This window comes from Protopterus annectens, chromosome 7.part0 (assembly GCF_019279795.1).
Source record: "Protopterus annectens isolate FY-2018-M chromosome 7.part0, PAN1.0, whole genome shotgun sequence".
In the NCBI taxonomy this organism is placed as follows: Eukaryota; Metazoa; Chordata; order Ceratodontiformes; family Protopteridae; genus Protopterus; species Protopterus annectens.
The window spans coordinates 1,587,668,806-1,587,689,045 of record NC_056739.1 but is presented as its reverse complement, the minus strand read 5'-3'; positions in this window follow the sequence as shown (position 1 = coordinate 1,587,689,045).

The following is a 20,240-nucleotide window of genomic DNA, read 5'->3' as shown; positions in this document are numbered from 1 at the left end:
CAAATCTGTCCCTCCAGCAGGTTCTAATAATGTCAGATACCAGGTTAAGGTCTTTAGAGCGAGTAACCCATGTACTATTTGACTTGCGGATATGCAGCATTTCCAATAAAGCAGGTTCAAAGATTGCCTTATATGCAAGGCAGAGATTGCCTCAGAGTAGTTTGTATAAAACAGAATAAAGTGATAGTAATTTAGATGATCCAATTAGGACAGATGCTGAAGACCTTGAATTTTCCTAGTGAGGAACTTTGTGGTCTCTCTAATTGCTGCATGTGCTTGGAAAGATACATGCCAAAAGGGTTGTTGCATTCAATTATTGGCCTGATGAAGGAAGAGTTCAGAAAGGTTATAACTTCTTTTTTTTGGAGGCAATGCCCTGACTTATGAGATGAGCAATATGGATTACCCTCCTTATCACTGAGGAGACATGGTGGTCAAGAGTAAGGCTGCTGTCAACCTGTGTGCCCAGGTCTTTCACCACTAAGTGCATACTTAGGGTACTGCTATTGATGTGGTAGTTAGCAGGAACATCACTCTTATCAAAAGGGATAATGATAATTTTTTTACACTGTGTTTAGGGACATAACTTTGGCACCAATCATTTTATTGTGTAACACCCTGTTGTAGGATGTTGACATCATTTGGAGATTCTCCCAGTTTCCAGTCATCAGCAAATGTTGTCAGCCACAGAACTTTAGCTTTTGCTTGTGCTTTGGAGAAATAGATTTCAAACAGTAGAGGTCCCAGGACTGATCCCTGTGGAACACCACTGGTTACAGGTCTGCTGTTGGAGGTGGATTCCCCTATTTTGACTATATGTGTTCTATCAGTGAGCCAGTTAGTGACCCATCTACTGATATAAGGGTTGACACCTAGCTGGATGAGTTTGTCAATGATCCCTGAGTGGAGCAATAGTGTCAAAAGCCTTGGCTAAGTCTTGGTAGGCTGTATGCACAGATTTCCCTTTGTACAGGGCCTTGGTGAATGTCTCTAAGAAGTCCACCAGGTTTAACAGGCATGATCTCCCTTTGACAAATCCAAACTGAGTAGTGTCAAGTGTTTGGAGATTACCTATATCTTTGCTGATAGGGTCCATGATGATTTGCTCCATGGCCTTACAGATAAGGCTAGTCAAGCTAATAGGTCTATAGTTACCAGGGTCAGTGGAAGTACCACCGTTATCCAAGGGAATAGCAGTGGCCATTTTCCATTCAGCTGGGATGAGGCCAGTGCTTAGACTATGACTGAGAAGAGTACCCAATGGTGCTGCTAATTCTTGTTGGTGCCCATGTAGGACTCAGCCTGGGATGTTACCAACATCCAATTGCATCTGCTTGGTTCTCAGAAAATGGGATTATATGAGTAATGAATACAGCTGTTTGCCTATCAATTTTTTTACAAATTCTAGGCAACTATGTGAAATTAACATGTCTGAAAGAAAACAGAAATCCATCCTCTATTTGCTTAATGATGTGGGTAAGAGGTAGCTTGTAAGATTGCCTGGGCAAGGGACAGAGACTAAGGAATCAGTGATGTATGCAAGGATAAATCTAATGAGAAACTTCATACAATTCAATATGAAACCTTTCATGTGTGACTTAAAGTGCTAACAAAAGCCTAGCATGGGCTACAGCTTCTTTTTCCTGTTAAAGTTGGTGCAGTAAAGATGTCCTCTCTGTCCAGCTTTTATTTCTGGCAAGACATTTTCTGGAGTTATACCACTCTTCTCTTGCTGTGGAAACTCAAAGGATCTGAGCATATTTTATATGTACTAGTAAAGCCATTAGAAATTCCAGAAAAGTGTATGCTTCACTTGAAAAGGGGTCTAATGGTCCCAGAGTTTGCTCTGTATTCAGATGCCACCCCTCAAGTGCAGAACCTACAGATGAGTTAGTTAGACAGAATGCTGATATACATCCATAGACAGATGAACAGATGATAGCTCCTCTAACATAGTCTACCAACATGGAGTCTCTGTTCTAGTATTGTCTTACAAACCTGAACACAGGGATTTCAAACTATGAAACTGAAATAGAAAGGGGTTAGAAAGACGAAGCAATGTATAAGATGTTTGTGCAACTGATTCTGGGATATGGGAAAAGCTTCTAGACAGAACAGATTTAGGTTTTTGGGAAATGATTTAGGTATCACAGGAATATAAGGTGGGAAAGAACCCTATGTTCTGGAAAAGTTTATGGAAGCAAGTTTATGTATATAGGGCATATTTGACGCTATCACCTCTGGTAAGCCTTTAAACATATGATGAGTGCAGCTTAAACTCCCATGAAGGAGAACTTCCTTTTTATCAATGGACACAATTAAGAATTCTGTACAATATTAGACACTTTCAGGACCCCAGAAGCAAACTGCAAATGAAATATAAGGCCCCTTTCCATGAACTAATGAGGGAAAAGACTTTACTGGTGCATGTCCTCTCAATGGTTTAGGAACTACTACTCAGTAAAACCTATATTAATTGAGATAATTGATGCAATGATTGGAAAGCTAGAATAGGGGATCAGATATGCCTAAAGCAGTGAGTAAAGCCTAGTGCCTCATAAAACACATTGTGACATGTTGCCTACTTGGCTTTTGCACAAGTTGGTGTATATGTTACACAACTCATCAATGAGACTGAAATGCAGAGGTATGACCTCCTCAGATGAGTGCTGGTGCAGTTTCATGCCCAAAGCACACTATGTGCATTTGGTTAGGGAGAGTCTGGTAGTTAGGGAGGTATAGCTCAGAGTGATTGAGGCCGCTGAATGGACTCTAAGGGCTCAATGTATGAGTTTCTGGTTATTTGATCTGGATGCTCCACACATGCACTTAAACATTCATAAGAAGATATAGCTTAGATAGATATTTCTCACAGTTTTCTTGGAAATTTGGTCTGCAAAACATCTACAAGCACATCCATGTATAAGAGAGTAGACTGTGGTCAAGCTCAGAAACACAGTATAGTGCCACAAATCCAAGGATTGTTGGCTTAGTTTTCTATGTGGTTTAGTACATTCAACAGGAAAAGTCATCATATCTTTGACAAGGTTTTTTGAATTTACTGTTCTCTCCTTAAAATATTAATGTATGTTTAAATGTTGTGCATAATCTGTTTCATTACTTGTTGTTCTTCAACAAAGTTTTGGTAAAAAAAAGAAGAAAGAAAAAGAAAATAGCTGTGCCAGTATCTGTACTCCATCTTCATTGTATGCTTTTAGTTGCAAGGACAAGACAACTGCTGCATCTTGAATCTTCATGCCATATGATAGTCCTAAGTAATCTGTTTTCCATCTGAACATTTCAAATAATAAAGATGTAAACAAACAATGGTTTTAGCCCTGATATTATAACAGAGGTTCCTCATTTGATCACTGCTGCAGTAGCCTAAGCTATATGGGTCATGTCCTGCCAAGGATACAATGGTTGGCCATCTTTCCAAGCTTCAAGGCAATTACCACACTCCCAAACCATTAGTTAGCACAAGCAAAAAGTCAGGTTTTGGGCATCAAGCCCTTTAGAGCTTTCCTGCCATCGAAGAGAGCACTCCTGCAGGCTTCAGAGGATTGATTGTCAGCTAATACTGTCCTTTGGCTGGGGAGATAAATTCCTTTCTGGGGAAAAAAGCTTCAACTTTATTTTTTGAAAATAACTTCCATTTGTATGTACTAAAAGATAGTTTTAGCTGGGAAATAAAGGGCTTTACTGACAGACTCTTTCACTTTTATGCTGCTGCTGCATTTGAGACCTTCACTTGTTTACTTTTTAAAACAAAATTATTAAAAGTTATTTTAAACTACTTTTTCCTGGGAGAGCCTGTATTTAATTTACTTTTGGGACTGGAGTAAGTATGATGAGTGATAAATCGCTTTTTGATGCTTACCTGGCTTACTAACAGTTGTTGCAAAACCTACCCAGAAATCTTGTACCTTTATCAGCTTGACCATGGAACAACCTGCCAGTTCCTTGGTCTTACCTTACTCTAACCACAAAAGGTAGAAATTCACTGAACAGTCTTTGCCAACACAGCGGGTTTCTAAATTCCCTCAGTCACAGGTGTGTTACTCTAGAGTGTTCAAAGCCGATTCCACACACCACTCATCTTTTTCCTTAAATCCCTGTAGTGTAGTATCTACAGCCACCGTGATGTGTCCTTAGCGGCTTTTAGAGAGCTTTTAGTGGGCAAAGGTGACCCACTTTGTCCACCCTGGAAGAAGGGGAAGAGGATGTTTCTCTGTCTAATAAAAAAGTTGTGCCTTTTCCTAGGGAAAGTATTGATAGCAACTCAGTCTGTTTCTTCAGAAATTCCTGCTAAAAAGAAACAAAAACTGGAACATGTCTCCTCCTGTCTCAGTTACCCTGGATAAGAGTAATTTACTGAAAATAGCTCAGGCCTTACTGCAGGCTCAGGATCCCTTTTGTATGAGTGTTTCTAGTAAAACAAAAAGGGATTCCTCATTTTCTGAAGTGATTCATATTGTTGAACCTCAGTATGATTACATGGGATAGATGTAATGATTTCTCCTCAGAATTTAAATTCTGATTCTGGGGTGAGTATGCTCTCTATTACTCCCTTTAATGGATTCCCTTTCTCTGAGACTATTTCCAGTATGAATTAGTTCTTTCAGAAGGAGAACATGATGTTTCTCAATCCTTAAATTATTAGGATCTGTTGTAACTAGAATGTCCAGAGCCTCCACTATTCCTCTAATTCTTTCTGCCTTGGGGGATGTTTTTGTCACTGCCTGTAATTTCCCTGACCGTCAATCTGCTGCTCCTGAAAGCAGATCAATTAAATTAGTTTCCTCAGGTTTTTGTTTTTTATACATTCTCCATGAGCTGATCCGGTGGCTGTTGCTTTAATGAATTTAGGTACTGCTAAACTTTAGTTAATGCCAATCCATCACCTTCTGAAAAAGAGGGGAAGGCAGTTTATCCTGGCTACTTGTGAGAATATGAAGAATGTTTTAGCATTGGTTGCCTCTTGTATGGACAGATCTGCTTTGCATAATTTGTTTTCTACTGTTATCAAGTCATTACCCATTGGTTAAATTGTGCATGTGACTCTACTTATGCCTCTTACAAGGCTGCTGCCACTGGAACTATGCCTGGCTGCATTCTCAAATACTCTGAGAGTAAGTGAAAAATGAAATTTTGAGTTCTCCTGTGGATAGAGAACTAGTTTTTGGGCCCTGTGCTGCAAAGATCATTAAAAAGTATAACAAAGGGGAAGCTGATTCAAGGGATCTTTCAGATTTTTCAGCCTTCTTTCTCAAAGTCTGCCAAGGGATTGAATACACTCTCATCTAATTTCAATAAAAAGCAAAACAAACAGTCCAAGCAATCTGCTGGTAAGCAGATTTTTAAAAAGCAGTTGCATGGAGGTTCTATTAAGAAAGCAAGATTCACCACCACTACCTAAATATAAATGATTATCCCCCCACCTGGCAATCCTTTCCAGAAAGTTTGAACCTCCATCTCTATTTCTGGCTACAGATTATTTCAGATAGATGGATTCTAAGAGTAAGCCATCAAGGCAACGTAAGACAATGGGGTCTGAATGGAGAAATGGTAAGTCAGCAAGCAAGGGAGCGTAGTATTGCTGAAACTGAATTCATCCTCAAGTCTTGGGGAGTACCTTCATGAGGTTAACCCTGTTTTTCACATAATCTCACCAAGATGACACTGATATATAGAGTCTATATTATGATATTGCATGCTCAGAAAAGCGAACGACACATAATCGACCCCATGTAAGCGAAAGTTTACAACATCAAAACCTCAGAACAGTGATTTTTTTAACAAGGGAAAAAAATCGCTGTTCCGAAATAATAAAAAAAAAAGAAAAGAAAAAGAAAACCGTAAAACATTACATAATGTACCCCCCACCCTCCCCACTTAAATATACCAACTCCGAGATCACACTACATTTCGGAAAACAGCAAATTAGCGAAAGTGGCCAAGCAAATTCTTTCCCAGGGAAAGAATTTGCTAAAAAGCCGCTTCGCTATTTTGCCTTTTCACACTTTTCAGTTCAACAAAGACGCATTCGACAACTTGCGTCTGCAACAGCATAATAAGGAGCCAATATATAGACTGTATTTATATAGCATATATCATGGACAGAAGTAGGTTAAAAATTAAAAAAGATAGCTAGGTGCAAAAGATCCAGGAGAAATAAATGCCCAGTCCTAGTAGGCACACTGGTGCCAGGACTGGAAAAAATTACAGTGTAGAATCCTCAAAATACAGAAACATTCCTACAATGGGGCCAGGCCAGGCTGAGGAGGAGGACGGCCCCCTATTGTAGAAGGAGGTAGTTCACAAAAAAATCACAAAAACTGATAGGCCAAAGAAAAGCCATAACGACGATAAAGTGTACTCTTGTGGATAAGATAGAAATTACATATTGTTACTATTATGCAAAAACCCAGAATTTTCAGACACAAGATATACAAAATGATTAAGAGAGAAATTAGAGGAAAGAAAACTACTTCCACAAGAACAACTGTCAGAAGTTTCAAATACAAATTTGTATTCGTTAATACAAGAGATTTGTGAAAAACAGTATATAGATCAAGAAACTTTGATCTGTCTGGAAAAAGAAGCATCTAAGGAAGTGCGAAAATATAAACAACAAAACCTAGAGATCTTGCAAAAGTATAAAAAAGAAATATGGACACGGGCAACAAAGAGAGATTTTATATGGTGCAATATTTAGGCAAAATAGATAGCCAAATTAATCAATGTAAAGAAGGCAGCTCCATAGATATTTGTAGAGAAATACAGGCAAAGGCATCTAGATATGGAAAATTTCTCAATAAAAAAATAATATCACAAAGAAGGAATGTAGAAAAGAAGATTAGTAAAGTAGAAGTTGAAGTTATGGAATACCTGCAAAGTGTAGGATTTGGCGTAGAAGGTCGAACGCAGGTTACATCACAGCATGATGGAGCGAGTCCCCAAAGTAAGGAGAAGCAGGAAGACCAGGAGACATCTGAAGAAGAAACATGGACATGGGGAAGAAAAAGAGATTTAATATGGTGCAATATTTATGCAAAGGAGAAAGCAAAACTAACCAATACAAAAACAGCAGAACCAAAAATATTTGAAGGGAAATACAGGCAAAGGAATCCAGACATGGAAAACTTTACAATACAAAAAATAAGAAGACAAAGAGGAAAAGTGAATAAGGTGATTAGTAATGGAGAAGTTAAAGAAATAGAAACTAAGGTTATGGAGTACCTATGAAGTGAAGGATTCAGTGTAGAAAATCTAATTCAGACAGCATCACAACATGGATATTCAAATTACGGGGGAAACCAGTGGAACAGGAAGCAACTGGTCAGGTGCCATATGAAGATATTTTGCAGCCTTCCACAGGAAACCAGTATAGACATTCATTTGAAGCTGGACAGCAAGGGAAGTAACAGGGAACTTGGAAACTGTAATGCAGTCAATGTTGAGGAGTGATAGGCCAGTGAATTCCCATTATGACAGAGCAACGGATGGCACAGGATGATACTGAAGAAAATGATACAGAGGAAGATGCATTAGAACTTTCTATAGAATGCCAATAGGAAATGGAAAACAAAAAAAATGTGCCCTCAGTTTAGAAGAAATTGAGCTAAGAGAAGAGTTGCTTGATTTAATAGAAATAGATAGACATATTAAGATCAATGAAAGAAATAGACTGCAGAAGGTCAATAAAACCCAAAAAGTCAGACGTTTGATAAAACAAATGAACAGAGTAATTCGGACTGTCCATAGAGATCCATGTGCTATAATAGATGTAAACAGGATATATTGCTAAATTAATAACTGATAAAGTTCTACAAGTACACAGGGTAGTGAGGGAAAGGAAGGGGAGAAATTGAATACCATCATAGAAGTATCGAACAGAGAAAACTATAAAGCAGTTAAGACAAGAAGTTTCACTGTTAGAAGAATATAGAAGAGGGAACAGATCAACAAAAATACTAAGAAAGACAGACATAATAAAATCAATGCACAGTATTAGAACAGACCAGGAATTATCATGCACTATTGCAAATAACAAACTAAAATCTCAGCACAGGCAGAAAAATTTAGAAGATACACAGATAATTATAAAGGAAAAGTACAAAATAAATAATTTATTGATGACCCAAAAGGTTTTATAGAGAATTGGAAAACAAAGTAAAAGAAATTGAAAGACTGCCAAAAAAAGAAGAAATAGATACATTTTGGAGAGGTTTCTATGAAGATCCTATGGCACATAACAAAGATGCTAAATGGTTAGAAGAAGTGAAAGAAAGAATAAGAAGCTTAAAGGTACAGGATATTAAATGGGATGAATTAACAGCCAAAGAGATTGAAACAAAGTTAAGAAAAGCCTCTAAATGGAAAACACCAGGCCGAGATGCAGTACCTAACTTATGGTTAAAAGTATTAACATCTTTGCACAAAGATTTAGCCAGGAGTAAGAACTATTTATATGTGCACCCCTGAACAGATACCAACCTGCCTAACAAAGGAAAAACAATGCTCCTACTTAAGAGAGACTCTGCAAGCTACCCTAAAAATTATAGACCAATAACCTGCCTTCTGATGACGTATAAACTATATACAGGAATTGATGCCAACAGAGTTTATAATCATTTAGAAGAAAACTCAATTATGGCAGTAGAATAAAAGGCAATAAAAGAAAGTCATATGGAACAAAGGATCATTTGCTGTTAAATAAAGTCATAGAGGAGAACTGTAAAAAGGAGAAGAATCTAAGTATGACATAGACTTGACTACAAAAAAGCATTTGTTAGTATCCCACATTCATGGATAAAGGAATGTTTAAAAATGTATAAGATGCACCTTACACTAATCGACTACATTGCAGTGACCATGAAACAGTGACAGACCACTTTGCAATTAAGTCATGATAAAGGAGAAATTATTATTCCAGGGATAAAAATTCAAATGGGGATGTTTCAGGGTGACTCTCTGTCCCTGGTGCTATTCTGCCTTGCCCTTAACCCATTAAGCTGTCTACTTAACAGCTTAGGCCATGGCTAAAATTTGTCTCCTAGAAAACAACAAGGTGTAAACACTTCTCATTTTCTCTTTGTCAAGGATTTAAAACTGTATTGTTCATCTGATGAGGAACTGAAACAATAACTGGAAGTTGTTAAAACTTTTTTCAGATGATATAAGAATGTCATTTGATCTTGATAAATGTGTAAAAGCAACTTGTGAAGCAGGAAAAAAGCAGCACCAGGAAAAAAATCAGTTTGGGACAAGAACGTGATATAAAAGAACTTGAACAAGAGGGAATTTATAAATATTTGGGAGTTGATGAAGGATCAACAATAAAACATGAACAAATATGAATAAAACTTAGTAAGGAATACTTTAGAAAACTTACATTAATCCTGAAAACAGTGTTGATATCTAGGAACAAAATCCAAGCTATAAACCAATTTGCTCTTTTTGTCCTAACTTACAGTTTTGGAATGATAGACTGGCCCCAAAAATGTGTTGGATCGATTAGATAGGAAAACAAGAAGGATTCTTCATGCTCACCATATGATTTATAAAAATCAGTGCATACCAAGATTATATATTCCCTGTTCCGAAGGCGGGATGGGTCTCCTTGAAATTGATTACATGTATAGATCTGCAGTCATAGGACACCACACATATCTACTGACCTCACAAGACCCAAACATAGTGAAAGTCTGGAAACATGAGGAGAATAAATCCAAGATGACTTTTCTGCTTAATCTAGCAGAAGCATAGCAAGCAGGAATGGAAATCAAACCAGGAGTAGATAAAAATCATGCAGTAACTGAATGTGCCAAAAAAACAAAAGAAAGAATATAAGGTGAAGGAACAGATGAGAAGGCAAGAAAAGTAAAAAAATGCATAAATATAGTTGCAAGCATAGAAAACATCTGGAAGAACCTCATGTTGATCAGGAACAAATGCAGGAATGGTTAAGGAGAGACAAATTCAAACCAAGAGATGAAAGGCTAATAATCCTGGCAGTGTGTGCTTCGTACACGCTGGTTTACAAAGTCCATTGAACATGTGGGAGAAACAGACAAATGTAGGTTTTGTAAAACTGAATTGGAAACAGCTGCACACCTCATTGGCAGTTGTGATATACTAATGGCAGAAAGACTGTATACTGAAAGGCATAATAATGTGGCAAGGTTGTTGCATTGGGGATTGTGCTAACATTATAGTATTGAAGTGGCTGAAAAACACTGGAAACATAAGCCATAAAGCATCATAGAAAATGATGTTTACATCACATTGGATCACCCATTACCAACAGTTCAAAATATAGATGCTAGAAAACTGGATATAGTGGTCCATGAAAAGAAGACAAAAAGGGCAATGTTCATTGAAATCGCCACACCCAGCGACTACAGTACCTTGCGTACAGAGAGACACAAAGTCATAAAATATCAGGATCTGCAGGCAGAAATGAGAGCAATGTGAAAGAAAGATACCCAGATAGTTCCAATGGTAGATGGAGCAACAGGTCATATAAAAACAATTTACAGTCATTTTAAGTATAGTACCAATACATGTAACCCCATACGAATTGCAGAAGGAGTCATTAGTGGGCACATTGCAGGTGCTGTGAAGACCACTTCTGGCTGATATCAAAGATTGACGCAGTACTAATTTCATGAACTTTAATTGCACTTTGACTTAGGAATGGGGTCCATTGCTGTCATGGTATTAGAAAAAGACTTGGAGAAATTAAAAAAGACAATGGGAGTTTCTCTCTCTCTCTCTCTCTCTCCTATTCTTGGGACTCCTGCTCATCAGCCATGCTAAATTCTTCTTTCACATCCTGTCCTTCATCATATGCTGGCTCAGGGGGTGATAGAAGCTGTACCTCCTCCTCAGTTAGATGGATTTTATTCTAGGATGATTCAGGTACCACAGAAAGAAAGAAACCCAGTGGAGACCATTTCTTTACCTTTCATTTCTGAACCAATTTGTGATAGTTCCCATGTATAAAATGTTGTTTCCCTTATTTTCATTTTGAGTTTCTTGCTAACCATAGTTTTAAAATATGGATATCATCACATTCAGATTTCCATATTTCAGGCATTTCTTAAGTTTTTTTTGGTGTGTATCACATTATTACATATTAACCTTTGGCCTATATACTGCACCAGGGGTTTCCATAAAGTGTCTAGCTCCGGTGATAACCTACTGCAGACTGCAATGTATTTACATTTTTTCCTTATTTAGATGATTTGCTTATCTATACAGAGTCTTTTTCAAAGTGTCAGTAAGTCTCTCACTTGGGTACGGGATCTCCTACACAGGCTGGGATTCCAAGAAAACATTTAGTAGTCTTTTCTTACTACTCACAGGATATTTTTTCTTGGATATCTTCTGAACATCTCAGTTCAAAGTGCTTTTCTTCCACACGAAAAAAATATATTTGTGTTTTGATCTGTTCCTGAGGTTTTTCACATAGATCACCTTCTTAGCAAGGGAATTCCTGAGGCTTTTGGATCTCATGGCATCAGTGATATGCACAAAACATCTTACTAGTCTCCATATGAGAAAGTTACAGTGGTACCTGCACACCCTGTGATCTCAGCATCCCTTGTGTTTTTAAGTTCCAGTTCTAAGATTTGTGAAAAGGAAGATTATTAGATGGAGACAACAACTCTCTCTGAATCTAAGCCTCCCATTCTCCACTCCTGCTCCTGCACAGTCACAACAGATGTTGCAGACTTTGTTTTAGGAGCAGTGTCATTGGGGATAAAAGTACAGGGTCTTTGGAACACAAAGACAGACCAAAATACATCAACATAAAGGATCAAAACACATCAACATAAAAGAGATGTTACCTCTCATAAACGCCTTCAACTGCCTAAATCATCTGTGGTCACTGGGACCTCTTCAAATGTTTGCAGACAACTCCACAATGAAGCAGTATATAAACAAGCAAGGAAGAACCAGATCTTAACCTCTGTGCAGACTGGACACGTAAGCATGGGTTATAGCTTTACAGCACAATCTCACTCTACAGTCATCTTACATTCCGTCAGAGCAAAATTGTGTCACAGAAAAACTGCGTAGGACCAGGGCAGACCTTGTTAAAGGGAAACTGAATCAGAGAGTCTTCTAAGACTTGATCCATCTGTGAGAACTCCTGAAATAGATCCTATTGCCTTCTCTCTAAACAATCATTTGGCAAAATTCTGCTCTAGAACTTTATGCTAGAAGTCCTGGAAGACAGATGTTCTTTTTTCCCCCTTGTACACAAATAATTTTGTATGCTTTTCTACCCGTTCCACTAATACCCATGGTACTTCTGAAAATTTAGAAGGACTCATTGTGATGACTCCCTTTTGGCCTTAGCAGTAGTGGTTCTCCCTTCTTCTGGGAATGACCAGGGACTATTATTGCATACTTTCTCACAGAATGGATTTTCTCACACAAGACCAGGAGTTTTTGATGCATCCCAACTACAGACAACTGCAGCTGACTCCCTGGATGATGCAATCTTAATATCATTTAGGCTCCTTGTTTTCTGAGGATGTTCAGCAAGTATTAATGGAGTCAAGAAAAAGCTCCTACTAGAAAATGATATATTAGCAAATGGAGCATGTTTTCTAGTTGGTGCCAACTACAGAATTACTACCCATTTAGGGCTAGTGTTTCTCGGATTTTACTTTATTTGTGTGAGTTACTATCCTATGGCCTGTCTTATTCCCCAGTGAAGTTTCATTTGCTGGCCATTTCAGCATGTCTGCCCATGGACCCTCCTCTTTCAAGGCAGTGTCATGTGAAAATGTTTTTGTAAGGGGTGCTGCACAAGAAACCTCCTAGAAAATAGGTGGCTCCTCCTTGGGATCTTAATTTTGTGTCATAAAATGTAATTCTTGCTCCATCTGTACCAGATCATTCAGCTGACTTGGGATTCTTGGCTTGGAAATAGTCTTTTTTTATTGCTCTGACCTCTGAGGAAGAGTATCTGAGTTGCAAGCTCTTACGTTAGGTCAAATTTTCCTTATTTTTTCCATAGGCAAGAGTTTCTTTGAGAACTAATCCTTCTTTTATGCCTAAAATTGTATCTCAGTTTATTTTAAGTCAAGCTATTCATCTCCGTCTTCTTACCAGAGCATAAAAATGAGGGAGAAAGAATCAGTTATACCTTGGCTACCCACAGAAAACTTAGGTGCTATCTCGACAAGCAAAATATTTCAAAATTTCTGTTCAGTTCGTTTACTGTGAAGATAAGAATGAAAGACAACCAGTGTCAAAGCAGACTATTTTCAAATGGCTGTCTCATTATATTTTTCATTTCCACCACAACAAAACTATTATAGACAGGGTCAAGTTTTAGTCTACTAGGGCCTTAGCTTCTGTGACTTTTTGGAAAGGGTTGGATTCCAGAAGTATTCTGGAAGAAGCAACTTGGTCTTCTGTGCATACTTTTCAAAGCACTAAAAAACAGATTCCCTCTACAAATCTTGGATGGGCTTTGTTAGGATCATTCTCCAGGGGCTCCTGGACCCTCATCCTTTCTTCTCCCACTTCATTCCAAGCTATGTGGTGGTCTACCTATATAGCTTAGGCAGTGATCAAATGGCGAACATAGTACAGCTGAGTAAATATACTCACCATAACAGTAGGTGGTTGAGTGATCACTATTGTGGTAGGCACTTTCTCCCTCCATTTGTATTTTTATGCTAGGTTGTGGATATTTATTATTATTATTATTATTATTATTGTTATTATTATTATTATTATTATTATTATTATTATTATTATTATTATTATCATTATCCTAGCACTGTCCTTCTCGGGGCTTTAGGTTCCCTCTCCCTGTTGACATGAAAGATCTGAAGGGCTTGGCACCCAAACCTGACTTTTAGTCAGTTCAGTTCAAAGTGACTAACTGTTTGAGTGATTACAAAATAACCTGAAGCTTTGGAAGTTGGCCAGCCATTATGCCCTTGGCAGGACATAACTCATATAGCTTAGGTATTGCAGCAGTAATCATTTGAACATTTAATGGTATTGTAAGTTTATTTACACAACTGTACTTTCTGTTTGTTCACAGCCTTGATGTATACTCTGGCTGCACCCATAAAAAGTAACATGTAAATGTTTATTGGGAACTGAATGTCATGGATGGTTGCAGGCTGTCAGATGCTGAGGTCTAGCAGAGTAAATCCCAGTGAAATGGCAAATAACATGAACACCTACTGAACTTGGCAAAAACACTTTCTAAAGTACAAAATAATCATAATACACTAAACTGCTACAAGAAAACAATATATATATATATATATATATATATATATATATATATATATATATATATATATATATATATAGGTGTCTGAGATTAGATTGTCTAAGTGTCATTAACCCATATCATAAGATGCTGAGACTGAATGCCAATGACTATCTTTTTGTTGGAAATCACCGCCAGTGCATTTTCTAATTGTGTCCTGAAAGCACTGCCAGTTCATTTTCTAACTGTGTCCTGGAGGCGATGCCAGCACATTTTCTAATTGTGTCCTGAAAGCACTGCCAGTGCATTTTCTAATAGTGCCCTGGAGGCAGTGCAAGTGCATTTTATAATTGTGTCCTGGAGGCATTGCCAGTGCATTTTCTAACTGTGCACTGTCAGTGATTCTTTTGTTTTGGGACAGTTCACCCTTCATGTTTGTATGAACTAAGGAGTTGGTGTATGTACGTCCACGGTGTGTGGGGATCTGCCCGCCTCATGACTGGTGCAAGGGAGCTTGTCCACCTGCAAAAAATACTTGCACTTTGTGTTTTCTCTGTACTGGTATTTTGGACATGTGTGTTCACTGACATTGTTTGTTTTGGTATCTTCCTAGTCTGGGTTTCATAATGGAGCTGAAAACAACACCTCAATCCATTTTGGAAAATCTACATCAGACTCTTAAAACCAAGTAAAAAATGTAATCCCTCATCACTTATCAAATCAATTATTCTAGGACACTGTCCATAAATTCAATACATACTGATGGACATTTGTTTTACAAGTTAACAAACCCCATTTCTGCTAAACAATAACTGACAAAACCTTAGCCTAATTTAGTTTTACTTTCAGCATCAGTTAATTTCACTAAAAAAATCATATTAAAAATCAGAAAAACCTTTCCAGCATATGATAGCCTTCCCTCTGAATGCTTCCATCTGTCAAAAGATGCTATTTCCCACCCAATATCAGTACTTATAAATCAATCCATCCAAGTATTATTTATGCAACAGTTATGTAACTCTTCATTGATATCTTCCTTCACAAGGGTGGTGCTTTCTGTGAAATAGTAAAATACAGACATATTGTCCTATTGTTCCCCATTAATATTAGCTAGAATAAAATGTATCCACATGCAGTTCTGTAACCACTTAAGAAAATAATAATATGCTTCTTGTAATTCATAATAGATTTAAATCAGGCCACAGCATGGAAACAGCCCTTCTATCCTTCCTGTACTACATATGTGGCAAAGTAAATCAAGAATAAATTTGCACTCGGACTAGTAAGCTGCAACATCTTTCATTCACTAATGTTGCAGAGACTTACAGATCCAGGCCTCAGCTCAGCCGCTTTATAGGTGCTCAGCCTGGCTCTGTGGCACAGAGGGATGGAACCCTGACTGTAACTCATTGTGATCAGAGTTTGATTAGTGGCCCTGGCACTGCAGAAACCAGACAAGGAGGGAGAGACATGAAGGGTCGTGACCCATTTGTCTTGCCTGGGGATGGAAAGGGATGCATGTAGTCTGGGACAAACTGGGCAGACAAGATTTCCCTGGTAAAGATGGGTAAAACACTCCTGTTCTTCAGCATTGATGGTCATGGTTGCAAGAAGGCAATATTCCTTGTGGAAGTAAGGGAATATCTTTCACAGACAGCCCATTGCACATCCTCTTCCCTTGTACAACTAAGTATATGGAGGATATTAGGATAAAAACACATAAAAACCACACACACACACCCCAATGGTGGCCTGAGTGATGACACCTACCAGTTGATGATCACCCTGGTGATAGGGACAAATGGACTGATTGGCTGGAAAGAGGATGATGATCAGCAGGCATCAAGAGCAAAATCTGGCAAAAAAAAATACAATCGTTCAAATGCCTTTTTTCTCTACATCCATATTCCTACTCTGGAATAATACACTGTTAGTTCCTGACTATATTACGATTGCTATACCTCAAGATCCAATATTAGGTCCCTATTCTTTAATGATTTACTAATATGCACAACACAACTTTACATTCAGCTACCTTATACAACATCAGATGAGTCTACTTTCCTATGCTCAGCCATATCCCTATAGAAACTTAAGAAAAATGGTTTACTGGATCTACATTACTGGTAAATGCAAACAAAAGAAAAGGAGTGCTATTCCATAGCTCACCATTCCAATACTCTTACCAAAGCACCTTCATTATTTCATCCAACAACAAAAAATGCTGAGCTATTGAACAAGATAAAACAGCTAGAAGGACTTCTAAACTGAAATGTAACCAGCATATTCACAATATATAGAGATTAACTAACCAGAAACTTGACATGTGATATCAAAACTATTCTTACTGAGCAAAGCGAAATCAGATACATAACTGCACATGTTTTTCTGCTGTCACGCTTCCTACATACAAGTTCAGTATTTACAAACCTACAGTTAAGCCAGCTAGCTAAAGTAGAAATGAAATGTAACAAAACTGACAAATTGACAGCAAATACAACTAGCCAAAACAAGCCACTACTTTGCACCAACAAACTTCAGCTGGACGCCACAACCCAATCACACACATTCTGGCCCATAATATCATGCACCCCCTGCCCCAAAAATGTTCTGCAACAAGTTCTCCACTGTAGTGTTATACCTTCAAAGACTGCTGTGGGCCCAAGCACCACTTAGATAAGATTCATAGAGATATATTACACTTCTATGATGCAGGGAAACACTAAGTACCCAACAGAACACATGCAGTGTACATAGGTATCTAGTTGCACTCAAGGGTAAATAATTCAGCTACATAGCGAATATGCTATTGGCCAAGCTATGCAGTGAAACTGTGCAACTAAACTTGCCATTCAATGAAATATATACACAGCTCTGCAATACATAATCAATACAGCAACCATGCCGTACAGAGAAAGCTATCACCAGAATAGAAAATGTGAACTTGGACTACTACATCTCAGTATAAAGCAGTGCTCCTAGCAGCTAAGTTGCATTTGTTAGTGCACTCTTTGGCATGATAGCACCATGCACTGCAATCTGTAAAGTAGTAATGCATTATTTTCAGCTGCACAGCTATGGCACCAAGTATGTGGAAACTTGTTGGAGTCATAACAGAGAAAGAAAAATGTGCTCAGGAAAGTAGGAAAAAGTAGAAAAGCAAGCAGAAGGTCTCACAAAATGACAACATATAGGAGTGGGAAAGATGGGAGGGAGGAGGGCAAATGTTTGGTGGTGATAGGTTCCCATTTTGTCTTTGACAGAAGAAGAAGAGGGTTAAACTTGAAAGCAAGGTAGGAAAAAAGACTAGGATAGTGTTTAAAGGCAGACAGACAAAGACACAAGAGCACAAACAAAATGGTAGGGCTCACAACAGATGAGATGGACAGAAAAAAACAGAGGGTAGGCATATAGTGATGGGGAGGGTTGGACAATGCACAGGGTATGGGGTATGACACAAGAGGAAGGGATCACACATAGCAGAGAATGAGGTATGAGCAGCTGATTTATCATTGGTTCTCTTGGCCCAGAGGGACAAGAAATGGATCCAACCCCATATGATGGATCAGGTTGGTTAGTAGTATGGGCCACATCATCCCATGGTGGTCAGATGATAGAGGCTGGCAATTGAGTGATTCTTCCTCCAGGGAGTTGTTCACCCAGGCCGTATATCTGCCTCCTGTTCTTTCCACCACAGCCTTCACCAGCTACTCCAGCTGTGGCCTGCATACCTCTCAAGTGTACCTCATTACGAGGAACATACCTCATTTGGGGTCTTAAAAAGTTCATGTTCCTCGAAGTTCCCTGAAAGTTCCACATTGAAAGACTCTGTCACACATTCAGTGTTAGGAATTTTTATAAGTGAAACCCATTGTAAATAGAAATGAATCATATTAATTCATTAAAAGATCTTCTCTGTAGGTAAAACCAGCATATTTTAACCATCCTATGACCTTCCTAGTTGAAGTTGTTAGTAAGCCATTAGTATGTGTTCCACATTTTGCCCATTTGTTCCACATTATGAGGGCTAATGTTCCTCATTTTGGACATGGAAGGTTGAGAGCTATGGTGGCCTGAATCACCTCAGGAAATATAAGTAGGCTACTTGCCAGTGAGGGGTAGAAACCCCTCCTTTTGAGAGGCACTCCCACCTGCTTCACCCTTGAGCACCTCTACAGAGGAACAGGTGTATGGCTCTATACACTTGTAAATGGTAGTGGCTATTGGAGTTTCAAATGAAAGGTCATCATCTGCAGGGACTATAACATCTTTCATAGGCAGCGCTTAGTTACTGACTGTCAATAGTATACAAAGTTGGGGACTTTTTGCCAAATGCCAGATACTGCATTTTTTTACATTAAAGGCAATATCATTCTACTGAACAAAACATAACAGAGCAGCATTTATTCATGGAAGAAATACTCAGTTTACATACTGAAACAACTTTGTAGTGCAGGAAATGTTAACTTTTTCAGGACTGTTTGGCCAGCAGGGATGTCCCGTTTACTGGTGTCTGATCTGCTATACTGCTTACTTCATCTGTTATAACACTACAGTTATAGTTGTGCTGGAGAGGCAACTTATAACATCTGCACAATGTCCATAATGTTGTAACCTAACAGTATATTAGAACACAATAGTGATTTGGTATGTATCATGCCATATCATTTGCAGCAGGTGTGGGACTGTAGCTTAATTTGCATTTGAGAGAAAATTTACAACATGCTGTTGTTTAAAAATGATTTTTTTTTAAACAGCTTTATTAAAAACATTAATATAATGAACAGATATTTTGAAAAAAATTGAATAAGTTGAATTTTTAAAGTACAATATTTAAAAAAGAAAATATTAATACAATAACTATAACAGAACAGAAAATTATATACAGTTGTTGTTGTATCTTTCGGCTTTTTCCTGGTTAGGGGTCACCACAGCGGAACTCCGGTCTGCTAATGTTCACTATATCTCAAACAAGATCAATTAAGTTAATTTTGGCAGAAGAAAAATAAAAACAAAGAATAAAAGATTAAAAAAAGAAAGATTACTGCATTAATCATTTATCTAGTTCTTTAACTAATAATTCATGTACATTTTCCCATTTGTAATATAATTTTGTATTCCTTCTGGATTTAGATTTGATATTTAACATTTCTAACTTAGATATTTCCAAGAGAAGACCTTTAAACTCTTTAAATGAGGTAACTGATGAGGAATTCCAGTTTCTTGTAATTGTTTTCCTGGCAATGGACAGTATAGACCAGAGCAAAGAATATTTGTTTTTATTTATACAGTCTGGAACAGGTGTATTGAATAATACAAGTGACTTTGTAAGCATAAAATTGTCTGTAAAAATTGCCTGTAAAAAAGAATTAACTTCTTCCCAAATTTTCTTTAATTGTTACTGCGTTACATCTCCAGCAAACAATATCTGTTTCTGTTTAGTTATCTTACTCATTTTCTGAGGTGTGATGAAAGATTTATGTAAAAATCTCCATGTGAAGATTCTCCATTTAATGGAGGAAGTGGTTTTGCTGGCTGACTGAAGGAAATTAACTTTGTCTTTTTCTGACAGAATAAAACTATTGATTACTGAAAATGAATTCCAATAGTTATCTGAATATACATCTAGATCTTGTTTAATTGGTCTATAAATATATGATATACTATTTTAACCGGTAACGTATTGTATGTATATAAAATCAAATATTGAATAAGTTTGGGTGCTGAATTCTTAGCATTTGAGGGGATTAAAATTAGCTTATCTAGAATATATTTTCTAAACTCTTGCAAATCTGAGTAAAAAAGATTTTTTATATACTTTAGGATACTGATATCTATTTATTGCATGTTCAAAAAAATGCATATTACTGAACAAAATGTGAAAGAAAAGAATGTCAGCATTTAGTGACTTCAGATGAGGTTATATCTTAAGGAGTTTGTTTTTGAATTTTCTCTTGTGTAGAAATCAGCTACTTGTTTTGTC